The sequence below is a fragment of the Xenopus laevis genome, chromosome 6L (genome assembly GCF_017654675.1).
Source record: "Xenopus laevis strain J_2021 chromosome 6L, Xenopus_laevis_v10.1, whole genome shotgun sequence".
NCBI lineage: Eukaryota > Metazoa > Chordata > Amphibia > Anura > Pipidae > Xenopus > Xenopus laevis.
Genome location: NC_054381.1, coordinates 42836402 through 42849858, shown reverse-complemented (window position 1 = coordinate 42849858; position 13457 = coordinate 42836402).

Genomic DNA, 13457 nt, shown 5'->3' with positions numbered 1-13457 from the left:
AACAAGGGAGGCCATATTCAAATATGACTCTGGCCTGTGTTCTGACTGCCGAGATGCAGTGGTTATTTACCCCTTCATTATTAACTTGTGAATTGAAACACCTGAGCAGGTTTCCTCTCTGGCCGCTGTGTAAAGCAGGGTTGTGTGGTCTCATTTTCTAAACAAGCCCAAAAACATTCCAAAATGAAGACCAGAAGAGTGCAATATGTGCGTTGAAAAAATCTTAAAAAATAAAAACATGGGTGAAAAATGTGCCTCCTCAAGCCTGGAATCACGAATGTCGCCCAGTGCTCACTCTCCAGTTACTAAAATGACCGATGTTGCCCTGTCCTTCAGCCCAGTGCATGCAGGTTATTGCTGCTTTACTTCAACATACGCCTGGGCTCCAGCTTCCAGTAAAACCATAAAACTTTCAAGGATTGGATTCAAAATATAGGATTAACCCCAGACAGATCACTGCATACTGTCCAATACACCAACAGTTTGAATTATTAACTGTCACGCAGCTGCAAAAATGTCCCCATTTTGTGGCCACAAGTACCACACTAAGCACTTCATGACAGACACAGTACTTTCCCCCAAGCAGGGTCAGCAGACTGGGCTGCTAAAAGAACCCAGTGGGCCCTGGTTTTCATGGGCTCCATTGACCTAATTATGCTCCCCATAGCACCAGATGCTTCCCTGCTGCACCCTCTCACCATGAGTTCAGGTAATGGGAAGTAGAGTGATGTGACCCAGCGGCGGGGGAGAGATGGAGGGTGGATGTTGAGGGGGGCCCTTGATATCGCAAGGGGGTCTTGTGATTGCAGAACCAGTGGGTCTTGGACACCCACTTCAACACTGTACCCAAGAATTTCATGATAGACACAGTTGCAGCCCCAACTGGGCTCCCCAAACCAACCACATACCCTGTCCTTCCAGTTCCCAAGCAGCGGTGATTTATATAATGTGGGGGAATGACATCACAGTCTCATCTTGCAGACAAATGGACATGTCGGAACCACAAGATGTGTGACAAAAATCAGGCATATCTCATATAAAGCAGAACAGTTGGGAGGTATGTTGCTGCAGAAATGGATTCAGAATATTGCATTAAACCCAGATATGATATACAAATGAGTGGGTTGAACTACGTATCATCAGGTTCAGACTGAGAATTAAAATTAAAAGTAGAAACGGTGCACCATGGAGGGAGAGAAATGTAGACTGTAGAAAGTGGCTGGATAGCCACGAAACGCAAATGATAATGGAACAATAAACATGGATTTTTAAAGTGACTTTCAAGTCTACATTTCTCTCCCTCCATGGTGCACCGTTTCTACTTTTAAAGGTTTTGGCCTTTTGAGCTGTACCTGGGTAGCTTTTCACGTGTGGCACATGGAGTATGGAGTAGATCGGAGTGCTCCCAGGTAACTAATCTGGTACTAATTGAGAATTAAAAGTTGCCCACACAGAGGCCCACCATAGCATCCCCTCTGGCATTTGCCAGAACCCACAGATTGCCAGTCCGGGCCTGCGCATCATATACACACATTAGTACCATAGTCAGCAGGAAGGCAAGATTATGGTCTGAAGAATGGCATTATAAGTAGCAATCAGCATGTCTTTATGAAGGGCAGATAATGTCAGACACATTTAGTTGCTATTTATGATGTACTAGTAATGGATGCCTTTTAGCAAGGGAAACAATACAGGGTTAATGATTAGCACATAGTTGACCCAGTGACTGATCTGCATGTCATCTTGCAGTCAGGAAGGGTTTTTCCCTTTCTGAGGCCAATTGGAGAGGGGTTTCCACCTTCCTCTGCATAAGCTATCAGTTAGGCACATTTCATTTAGAAAAAATGGTTGGAATTTATAAATAATCTAAATGTCTATGTTACTCTGTCTGTTACAGGGACAACACCAGCTCACTCCATTCACACATCATACCACTACACGGTGCGTTCATACAGCCCATCCTCAAACACTCACTTCTTGCACCATTTTGGCCCCCTTTGCCACACTGAAAAGTACTAAGTATTGTTTACAGGTACAAATAAAGATATCATAAGAAAGGCCTTACACACTTGTGGTCACCTTTGTATTGTTCCATTTGCATACCACCCAACATTTGGAAACAGAATGAGGGACAAAAAGATTTGCTGCACAGTTTTGCAAATTAAGGTGAATTGTCCTTTAAGCTGTGAGTAAGTTCTCCCAAGAGATTTTCTTATCTTAAACTGTTACAAAAGTATCTAAGTATCTATTCTGGGCTCTCTGTCAAATGCGAATTAAAGGGGAACTCCACACAAACATAACTTAAACTTTTTGAAAAGTAAACATAATTTCAAGCAACATTTGCAATATACATCAATTAAAAAAAAAATTCAGACTTTTCATGATTTTTAACGGTTTAAAGCCTAGCCCCCTGCTCTCATTCTGATCTGTCTGACTACTTTGCTGAGCTGGCTAACTACTGTTACTTTGTATCAACAGCCATCTGTCCTTAGACTGCAAACCCCACAATTCCCTGCACACGTGATTTCAATAAGTAATGGAACATCACAGTGCAATGCATTGTGGGTTATGCAGTTCCTGCATGCTGTCTGTAAGATGTGGAGAAGTTATTACAATTTGTAACATCAGTGTTTAGTCCCTCCTTCCCTGACACAATTTCAAATGATGCAGAAAGAGAAGAACTGTTAAACAGCTGGATTTCAGCATAGAAAATTGCATTTATTCATACTTTTTGAAGAAACATGTAACTGTGATTGGTATATTAGGGGGTTCTGTGTTATGCGGGCCTCTTTATCAAATTTTGGTTTGGAAGCCAGAGTTCCCCTTTAAGTTAGAAACTTTGTATCTTTTTCTGGATGTTCAGTGCAGGAGATCAAAGAGAAAGTCAGGACATTTCAGTAACAAACCCGGGACTACAGGTTGAGCTGTCAAAAAACAGTACTGTCCAGTATAAATTGGGACAGTTGGGAGATATGCATTTGTTAAACGAACTAACTGTTCAGTGTAAATAAAAACTAGGCAAAATGCAAAAAAGATTTTTCAATATATGTCCCACGTGGCCCACTTCAAGTTGCTAACTAACAGGTTAGAGAGATGCAAAGGAGAAAGTTGGGTTCTGGCTATTACGTTCACTCCGGCCTTACATTTTTGGCTAACTAACTATATTGAAAACTTTTATTTTGCACAGTTTATTTTTTTTACCCAGTTTAATTTTTGCACTGAACTGTTCTTTAAAGGCTAAAAGATTGGTAAAAGCAGGAGGTGCGGAGGAGCCACAGAGCTTCACTAGGCCAACATAATTTTTCTGCTATAATCTTTGATCCCCCAGGATTACCAGTTTAAAAGCCCCCAACTGATCATACATGCCCAGATGCGCTGACATTAATTATGGCAAGCTTAAGCTTCCTATAGTTGTACTCCTTTGATGAGGTAGTTTGTAAAATTGTGCCCAACCCAGACCCATTGACACACAACTTAACCCAGACCCACTATATGCCCACCCTATCCCCCGCTACCTGACCCTACCCACCCTGGCTCCACCTTTAACACGACCCTGAGGTCCGTGAACCCAGACGTGAGATTACCATTGGCAAGAAGTGACATCTCTCTCTCTGGAGGTGAATCAGCCAGGTCAGGAGGAAAAATGTTTTTTCCCTCAGGAAGTGGGGGGACTGTAACACTGTCCTTTGCTTTTCAACTTGTTTATTAAGGACCTGGAGGTGGGCATTGAAAGTACTGTTTCTATTTTTGCAGATGATACTTAATTGTGCAGAACTATAGGTTCCATGCAGGATGCTGCCACTTTGCAGAGTGATTTGTCTAAGTCAGAAAACTGGGTAGCAAACTGGAACTTGAGGTTCAATGTTTATAAATGCAAGATTATTTACTTTGGCAAAAATAATAATAATGCAAGTTATACACTAAATGGCAGTGTGTTGGGAGTTTCCTTAAATGAGAAGGATCTAGGGGTTTTTGTAGATAACAAGTTGTCTAATTCTGGGCAGTGTCATTCTGTGGCTAATAAAGCAAATAAAGTTCTGTCTTGCATAAAAAAGGGCATTAACTCAAGGGATGAAAACATAATTATGCCGCTTCATAGGTCCCTGGTAAGGCCTCATCTGGAGTATGCAGTGCAGTTTTGGACTCCAGTCCTTAAGAGGGATATAAATGAGCTGGAGAGAGTGCAAAGATGTGCAACTAAACTGGTTAGAGGGATAGAAGACTTAAATTATGAGGGTTGGGGTTGTTTTCTCTGGTGCTTGCAAGGGGACATGATTAAACATTACAAGTACATTAGAGGACATTTTAATTTAGACAAATAGCAGGGGACCTTTTTACCCATAAAGAGGATCACTGCACCAGAGGCCACTCCTTCAGACTAGAAGAAAAGAACTTTAATTTGAAGCAACGTAGGGGGATCTTCACAGTCAGGACAGTGAGGTTGTGAAATGCACTGCCGGGTGATGTTGTGATGGCTGATTCTGTTAATGCCTTTAAGAATGGCTTGGATGATTTCTTGGACAGACATAATATCAAAGGCTATTGTGATACCAAATTCTATAGGTATTATATAATTTATGTGAATGTATGGAGGGGTGTGTGTATGGATGCTGGGTTTTCATTTGGAGGGGTTGAACTAGATGGACTTTTTCTTTTTTGAACGAGATTTAAGTATGTAACTATGTAACTATCAATCTGGGTGCCTAGGCAGGGTACTTGTGGACTAACCACATGGTCAGGTAATTAGGTACATTCTGCCTGTAACCTGACCACCTTGCAGGTACCCGAACCGGTTTGGAATCCCAGAGGTTGTAGGGAGCTGCAGCATGCCAAAATTTTGATATAATTGATTCTATAAGTCAGTTGTGCAGTACGCCAGCTTTTTTAGTTGCTTTAGGCCATTCTAAATAAAGCAATGTTTATATCCCCATTTAGATTATCTGCCTTTATGTAGGAAAAGCATTGCTCTAAGTCTAAGGGAAGGTTTTGCCATGAAAAAAAAAATCACTTGACTGCAGTTTTGTGATTTATCCACAAGCAAGTCGCATGATTGACTGAAATGGGTACCTTGCAGGCACTAGAGAATAGAATGTATCAGAGTGGAACAGCCACAAATATAGAATGTAGTTTTATTAGGGCCAGCCATGCTAGATTTGTACTAGTAGAGAGATAAAATAAACAATGGAACAACAATCAGATTAATAACTGAAATGTGACATTTTAAGGAGATGAAGAATGGAAAACAATATATTGAGCCTTTTGAACCCCATGCAATAGATTGTTTCCCTGATAAATGTGTCAGTATGACCTAAGTATTTAATTTGATTGAACCCCAATCAGATACTGATCGATTAAGCAATTAGTATGATGCCATATATAGACCACAAGGCTGCTGACTCATGCCTAAAGTCTGCCTGTGTATTGTAGAACAGTGGAACTAAGAGCTCACAATCAACACTACATAAGGAAAGGATGCACAGTTTCTTCAAAATGTTTCTTGTGAAAATGCACAAAAGATATAATTGGCACTGCATCACTCAGCATTTTGTAAGTAACATTTACATTTCCCGTGTGAAGAATAAAAAATGGTACAGACCTTGCTTTATATTCTTATGTGTTAATATTAATATTATTTCATCATTGTGTAGAAGCTACAAGCATTTTGGTTGATAGAAATAATGTATATACTCACTGAATGAAATTCCTTAAAGGACCAGTAACAGTAATTTTTTTTAAAAAAAAAATTAGTTTCTTTTTAACAAAGAAAACAACAACACAAGTTAAACTTTTAATTCGCAAAGCTTTTATTAAGAAATTACTTACCGATTCTCTGCATGCGCTCCTCTTCTGAAACGGTGACAGGGCGACGATCCATCGTGCGGCGCTCAATTTCTCCTCCCTGCCTTCTATAGGAGATAGCCAGGACTTAGCCTACCCCACTGTCAGACTGGGATGCCAGTGGTCCACCAGAAAACCTAAGACTTGGGGCCCACTTTCCAACTACTATTTCTCCTAACTAACCTCTTTTTTTTCCTCTAGTCTTTTAGATCTACTTAATATATATTTCCATTATTAAGCATTTTTCCCCTATAAAGAAATAGGGTAGGACTATGATATAGGCCTAATGGTTAGAAGCAAGAGGGCTTACCGGGAGTTTTCCTGGTATCCTGGTGGGCCAGTCCGATACTGGACTACCCAAACAAAAAAAATCACCCTCTGCCTATGTTAATGACCAAATACAAAAAGGTCATGAGAAGGAGGCAGCACCTGAATTTGAATCTGCTTTGCTTTGAGCAATATATAGCCCAGAAACTGATACCTATAGGCTTGATAATACAGCGTTTTCCCTCTTTTGAGGATAAAAGATACAAGCAGTGTAGTAACTGATAAATACAGGGTAAGAGCCACAGAGGGGCCCATAAGGGAAATGTGTCAGATAGAGTCAGGCCTGTCAGATGGTACAACTAGTGGATCTAAATATACACGTTCAGGAAGAAAGGGGGATAGAAAGAAAAGAAAATTGGCCAGGAATTCAGGAGCATAGTAAGCCTGCACCTTCTTTATTTTTGACATTGGGATCACAGTCACTTAACACAATCTGCATGTGGGGATAACTTTTTTGGAGTTTTCATTTGGAAAAAAACATTTCAGGTCAGGTCCTATTAAATAATTTTATTCTTCACATTTATTTTTCCTACTGCATTTATTACCACCAGGTCTCTTACACGCATTTGGAGTTTTTGATGCACAAGCCAAGGACAAATAAATACAGATGATAGATTGAGCGTTATTAATTTGGTTTAGGCATCTGCGTCAGGTATTTTGACGAAGAGGCCTTGGTGCTCCGAAAGCTTACAATGTGTTTGTATTGTTAGCCAATATAGGAATCACTTCTACAATACTTTTGTATTTTTTTATTTGCTATTATGTCTATAATAACATTTATGTATGTAATTACAGGGAGATTGAGAGGAGCAAAAACATCTTACTCAGGCGTCTCTGTACATGCACACATCTTACTGAAAAGGAGAAAATGGAAAGGCATATAATGGTCAGAGTGCGGGGGACTAGTACAAAACCAGGTAACTTCTGGCACATCCAGCAGAGTCGACTAATATGTAATAAAATTAGATTAAGTTTTTCTTTGGAGTACTTTACATTTAAACAATATGTATTTCATATAATACAAGCAGAATAGATGTAACAATTTTATTAAATGTTCATTTAAGTCAGAAAGCATTACAAAATAATAATTTTTTTGAAAAATATATATTTATTCATGTATTTATAAACACATTTTTAAAAAAATATAGCTATATAGAAAAGGTAAATATAGAGCTGCATCGCACAGCAATACAATTCTCATTAAAATAATTGTAGAAAAAAATAAGAATCGCTCTTCATTTATGCACTAGATATGGCAGGTAGCCATACTGCAAGGAGATGTCCTTATCGCGCTGCCACTGTTTAAAGTACTGCACTCTTCCCTTTGCAGTATACTGGCAGGCCTCTTCTCTCTCCTGTTGGGCTTTTCTTTTAAGAGCTTCACTCTCCTCTGGTGGAAGTGGAATAGAAAACTCCAACTGCTCAAGGAGTTCTTCCCAATCGTCTTTAATACGAGGAGGTGATTTCTGTATTGGTGTCTCATATTGGGCTATTTTGCTCAAGCTTGGAGCTGGTCTTTTCTTCACACCTACACATTCTCCCTTTGGTAGGTTGCTGTGGGCTTTAACTTGACCACGCTTTGGTGAAGACGGCTTTGAACGTTGATGTTGTGCTTGTTCTTCAGGTTCTCTGATCTGTTGCCGTTGACTTGTGACAATAGTTTTTTTGCCAAGAGCATGAAATGCATTAATTGATTCAAGCATATTTTGCTGAAGTTTGCTGCAATGCTTTTTGGCAAATGTTTGGTCAGTGGGCTCATCAGTTTTTCTCTTTCTCTCTTTTGTTTCATCAGAAACACTGCTGACCAGCTTAGGTTTTCTTTTGGTGTCCTTTTTAGTCGTCTTCTCACTCACTGCATTGGCATTTGCATCATCAGTGGGATCATCAGTTTTTCTCTCTCTCTCTTTTGTTTCCTCAGAAACACTGCTGACCGGCTTAGGCTTTTTTTGTGTGCCCTTTTTAGTCTTCTTCTCACTCACTGCATTGGCATTTGTATCATCAGAGGGATCATCGGTTTTTCTCTTTTTCTTTTTTGTTTCCTCAGAAACACTGCTGGCCGGCTTAGGTTTTCTTTTTGTGCCCTTTTTAGTTTTCTTCTCACTCACTGCATTGGCCTTTGTATCATCAGACAGTTTAGGGCTCTGCATAATAGGCTCCTCTGTACATAAGGACATAGAGGTAGCTGAAGTAGCAGATATATCAGGCTTTGGTAGAGTTTTCTTTTCCACAAATTCTTGATAAGATTCTAGTTGGCCACTCTCTGTAATGTAACTTACAGATGGGTTCTGTAACTCAGAATTCTCTGCATTATAATTTTGCTCAGGTATACCAGGTGTTTGCAAAAAGTATTCATCTTGAAGAGATATGGCTGGTGCAGGGTATGTCTGGTTAACCACAGGATAAAACATTCCATACATGTCATATACATAAGAGTCCATGGGAAGAGCCTGTGGCATTTGCTGTTGGTTTAGTGGTTCTCCTGCTGGCAGAAATTGTTGCATGCCATAGCCAACTTGTCCTCTTGCAGAGTCACAACAACAATTGTAACTTGCATTGAAGTCAGTAGAGTAGTTATAATTGTTACAATTGTTATGTTGGTTTAGTGGTTCTCCTGCTGGCAGAAATTGTTGCATGCCATAGCCAACTTGTTCTCTTGCAGCGTTACAACAACAACAGTTGCAACTTTCATTGAAGTCAGTAGAGTAGTTATAATTGTTATAGTTATAATCTGGAGGGATAAATGATAACATTTAGGGGCAGATTTATCAACGGTCGAGGTGAATTTTCAACTAGGGAATAGTCCAAATTTGATTAGAATTTGAAAAAAATGCAAAAATTCGAATATCGAAATGTATCATGTACTGTCTCTTTAAAAAATTGACTTAGACCATTTGCCATCTATAACCTGTCGAATTGCTGTTTTAGTTTATGGGGGACCTCCTAGAACCTATTTGGAGTCAATTGGTGGACTCTGAAAAATCAAATTTTTTTGGGGGAAAAACTTTGAATCAAATTCAATCGAATGCATTATTCCTTTGTTTCGTACGATTCTAATTCGGCCAAATACGGACCTACTCAATCAAAAAAGGACCTATTCGACCGAAAAAAACCTTAATTTCAGTTGGTCTTTTGAATTCGAATTTCGATGTTTTTTCAATTCGAAATTCGACCCTTGATAGATATGCCCCTTAATTAATCTGAGGGTATATTCATGGTACAATTTCACTGCAGTAATTTATTTATTTATTTATCTTAATCAGTGGTTTCCAATTCCCCACTGAGGTTCATCATGTGGCAAAATCCCAACTTGCATAATAACATTTTTACACAAATTTGAAACCATTCTCACAGCATTCATTCTACTGAAATGATAAGGAACATCTAGAAAAGCAAAAAGGCAGCCACCCTAACACCTAACCTTGACTTCGACATAATAATAATCATCATAATAAATCTGCTTGTCAAATGGTCCTCTTTATTAGGAGGTAATATTGGGCCTACCTTCAGTGATACACAGTGTTATCCAAACTATAAATAGAATAGTTCTAAAAAAAAGTGTCAGCTTTCCTGCGCTCAGACTGACTGGGCTAACTGAAATGTCTGAGTTGCACCATCTCAGCAGTGTTGAATAATGTTATACATTTTGTAGCATTACTACTACATTACAGTACATTACATCTCTTTGGGGGCTGGAGCTTCGTTTAAATTATGTATTAAAATTCCTGGCACTTACATATTAATTATCACTGTATGTTTTATAATAACTGTATAATTTTTGGTGCAATTACGATATAAATAAATACAATAGAATATATCCAGATTGCTCAAAACCTGGGGTTTTCCGGATAATGGATCTTTCAGTAATTTGGATCTTCGTACCTTAAGTCTACTAGAGAATCATGTAAACATTAAATAAACTCAATAGGCTGGTTTTGCTCCCAATACGGATTCTTTATATCTTAGTTTGGATCAAGTACAAGGTTCTGTCTATTATTACAGAGAAAAGGAAAATCATTTTTAAAAATTATTTGGATAAAATAGAGTCGATGGGAAATGACCTTTCCATGATTAAGAGCTTTCTGGATAATGGATTTCCAGATAACAGATCCCATACCTGTACTGTTAGTTTAATATCACACAGTTGAGGAGCTGCTGTTCTCCACCTGCATAAAAAAACACAGGCAGAGACATATGGAGCAGATGTTGGCGCATAAATGCAAATTTTTACACTAAATGAGTGTATCTGTACACAGATGTAGAAAAGATGGAGCAGATAAGAGCAGATCTGCTTTTCTCCACCTATGTACAAAAGAGAAAAGCCAATCCCCAAGTCCATGTGACATTAGCCTGAGCATAAACTGTAATGGAAGCTGTTACCCTCTTAAGATTCATGAATTGGTCTTACCTTCCATAATAAATGTTCAGTTGAATGTAGAAATAAAAAATCTCGTTCTAGAAAGTGTTAGTCCTCCTGTTCTCTGGGTCAGGTTGAACTAACTGAAATGTCCCAGCTGCATCTCAGCTAGTTTACTGGTCACTATTATGATGTCATAATGGAACTTATGTGGTCTCCATAGAGATTTGTCCAGTATCTTGTTTACAAAGAAAAAAAGATTTTCAAACCTTGACCCTATTTCAAGTACAGGTGTAATCCAGTCTAATCCAATCCAATACAGTCCTCACATTTAAAGTGATACTGACACCAGAAATTAAACCTTTTTTTACCTCTATCATAACATTGTCTTTGCAAGCTATTTATAATTTTGCCCAAAGCTTGAACATTACCCATCTGATCCCCCATGTTCCTTGATGAGGGTGCTACCATATTTGTGCAGCAGCAGTCCATTAGCATTAGAAGCTATAACTGACAGGGTGGGATGTTACAGTCAGGTTATCAAAACTATCTGGTATGGGAACTTCAAGTAACAATTACTTACAAAAGCAGCTCTATCTGTGAAAAACAATCAACATGACCTATAGGCTATTTTTAATGTACATTCATATTTCAGTGTCAGTTTCACTTTAAGGGCCAATGGGCGGGAAATATTGGGGAGCAGCCTGCCGCTTGCTAGCTGCATCACCTCTGTGGACTGGATGGGAGATTTGACTTTTGTCCACCAAGTGCCCAGAGAGGAAGAATTCTCAATGGGCCCGAAAAAAAGCAAAGCTGGTGTGGGAAGCAGGTTGGTGCAAGGATTGTGAGAGACGGAAGGGTGAGGTTGGGGGTGGGGTGTGAGCATTGTGGGGACCTAGGGGCAGAGCATCTCGCAACTTTTCCCTGGTTGTTTGAATGAACAAGGGGGCATTCAAGAAAACTTCATTGGGTTTTGTTGTCTCCTAATATTGCCACTTCTGCCATTTGACAGTCAACCCGCAAATATATATACAGTATATGCTATAAACCTATATATATACATGACCATTCTTTACAAATAAGTTAAAGGGCATTGGGACAAAGGACAAGAAGACATCTGTTTTTAGAGTGGAGGAGAGGTATTTTTTTTATGAGCAGCAACACAAAAGGTTCTTTAAAACATTAGTGTTGTGAGACTGTAGAATGCACTAGCTAATGATGCTGTGATGGCAGATTTCATTGATGCATTTAGGAGGGGCATATATATATATATATATATATATATATATATATATATATATATATATATATATATATATATATATATATATATATGCCCCTCCTAAATGCATCAATGAAATCTGCCATCACAGCATCATTAGCTAGTGCATTCTACAGTCTCACAACACTAATGTTTTAAAGAACCTTTTGTGTTGCTGCTCATAAAAAAAATACCTCTCCTCCACTCTAAAAACAGATGTCTTCTTGTCCTTTGTCCCAATGCCCTTTAACTTATTTGTAAAGAATGGTCATGTCCCCTCACTAAGCCTTCCTCTCCAGAGAGAAAAACTCTTAGCTTTTATTGTGCTCGTAGTTTAGCTGTTCCATTTCTTTTACCAGTTCTAGTGTGCTATTCTAACTCATTCAAGGGAACATAAATCTTCCATAGTAGTGTTGTTCCCCCTGTATACTACAAAACAAAAACTATATACTGCAGAAATCCAAATTCCAATGAATACAAAACCTACAGGGTGAGCAGCTCAACTGCTGCATTAGACTCATCCATTGAGAATTCTAGCAGCTTTTTTTACACTTGAATTTCTTGATCCTTTATAATAAGCATGGCCTTTTGGGATACAAGGACATAACAAGAAATGAGTTCACTTCTATTGTGTCTGTGTGAATTAAAATATAGGAAACATTCTGTTGCTGACTGCTTGTGAAACATACATGGGACAGAAAAGTATTGCTAACAAGAGCTGCTCCATTGTGAAACATTGTGAATGAGGGTTGTATAAACATCTTTGTTGCGATTCTAAGATATTCAATGGCAGAACTAATGGGTGGGGGAAGCACCTGGAGCCACTCCCCATTGGCCTTCTTGGAGACCCTCAATGTAGTGGTAGCATTATGATGGGAAAGTCCTGTAGCCATGGGAGGTGTGTGAGGGCAGTTGAAGGGGATGCCCAGGGGAAATTTTGCACTGGAGCCTGTACGCCATTGGTTACTTGTTGATATTATATTTTAATATTTGTTGAGGAAAACATATGCAAACTCGAGATACCACAGAATGTACTGTACTGTTCAGATATGTATACAGTATACTGTATGTAGCATTTGAATGGGATTTACAAATCAACCAAGGATTTCGAATTCTTAAATTATTGTGTCCTACCTACTTCCTGCTTCAGGATGAGTATATCATTGCGAGCTAATATCCTGCTGGTGTGCTCTTGCAACACACCGTGTTTCCCAAACGATTACAAAACAATTTCAGCAGCTTTTAGGCAGATAGCGCAAGCTAAGTATTTACTGCCAGATTTCCAGTGGAAAAGAATCTCCCAAAACTTCTCATAAGCTTAAATGAGAATTTTGTCACAGTTGACACTTTTCAGCTGAAAATGCTCATTTACAGGCTCAAAAGTACCAGTTACAGTCCTGTCATAAATTTCCTATCACGTGAATAATGTGTAGCAGTGGGGGTTTGGACACTTCTCCACCAGTTGACGTGCCAAAAATCCTGGAATTACATTTTTTTTTTTTAGCAGCCACAAAGGACATGAAAAGGCAAATTCATTGGGTTGCAAATATGTGAAGCATCCCCAGTGAATTCAGTCTCTAAATTTGTATTACTAATTTCTTTCCCAAAACCTGAGATGTAGAAGAGAGTATTATAAGTGTAACCTTTGGTACTGCACAGGGTACAGACCTCTTGAGA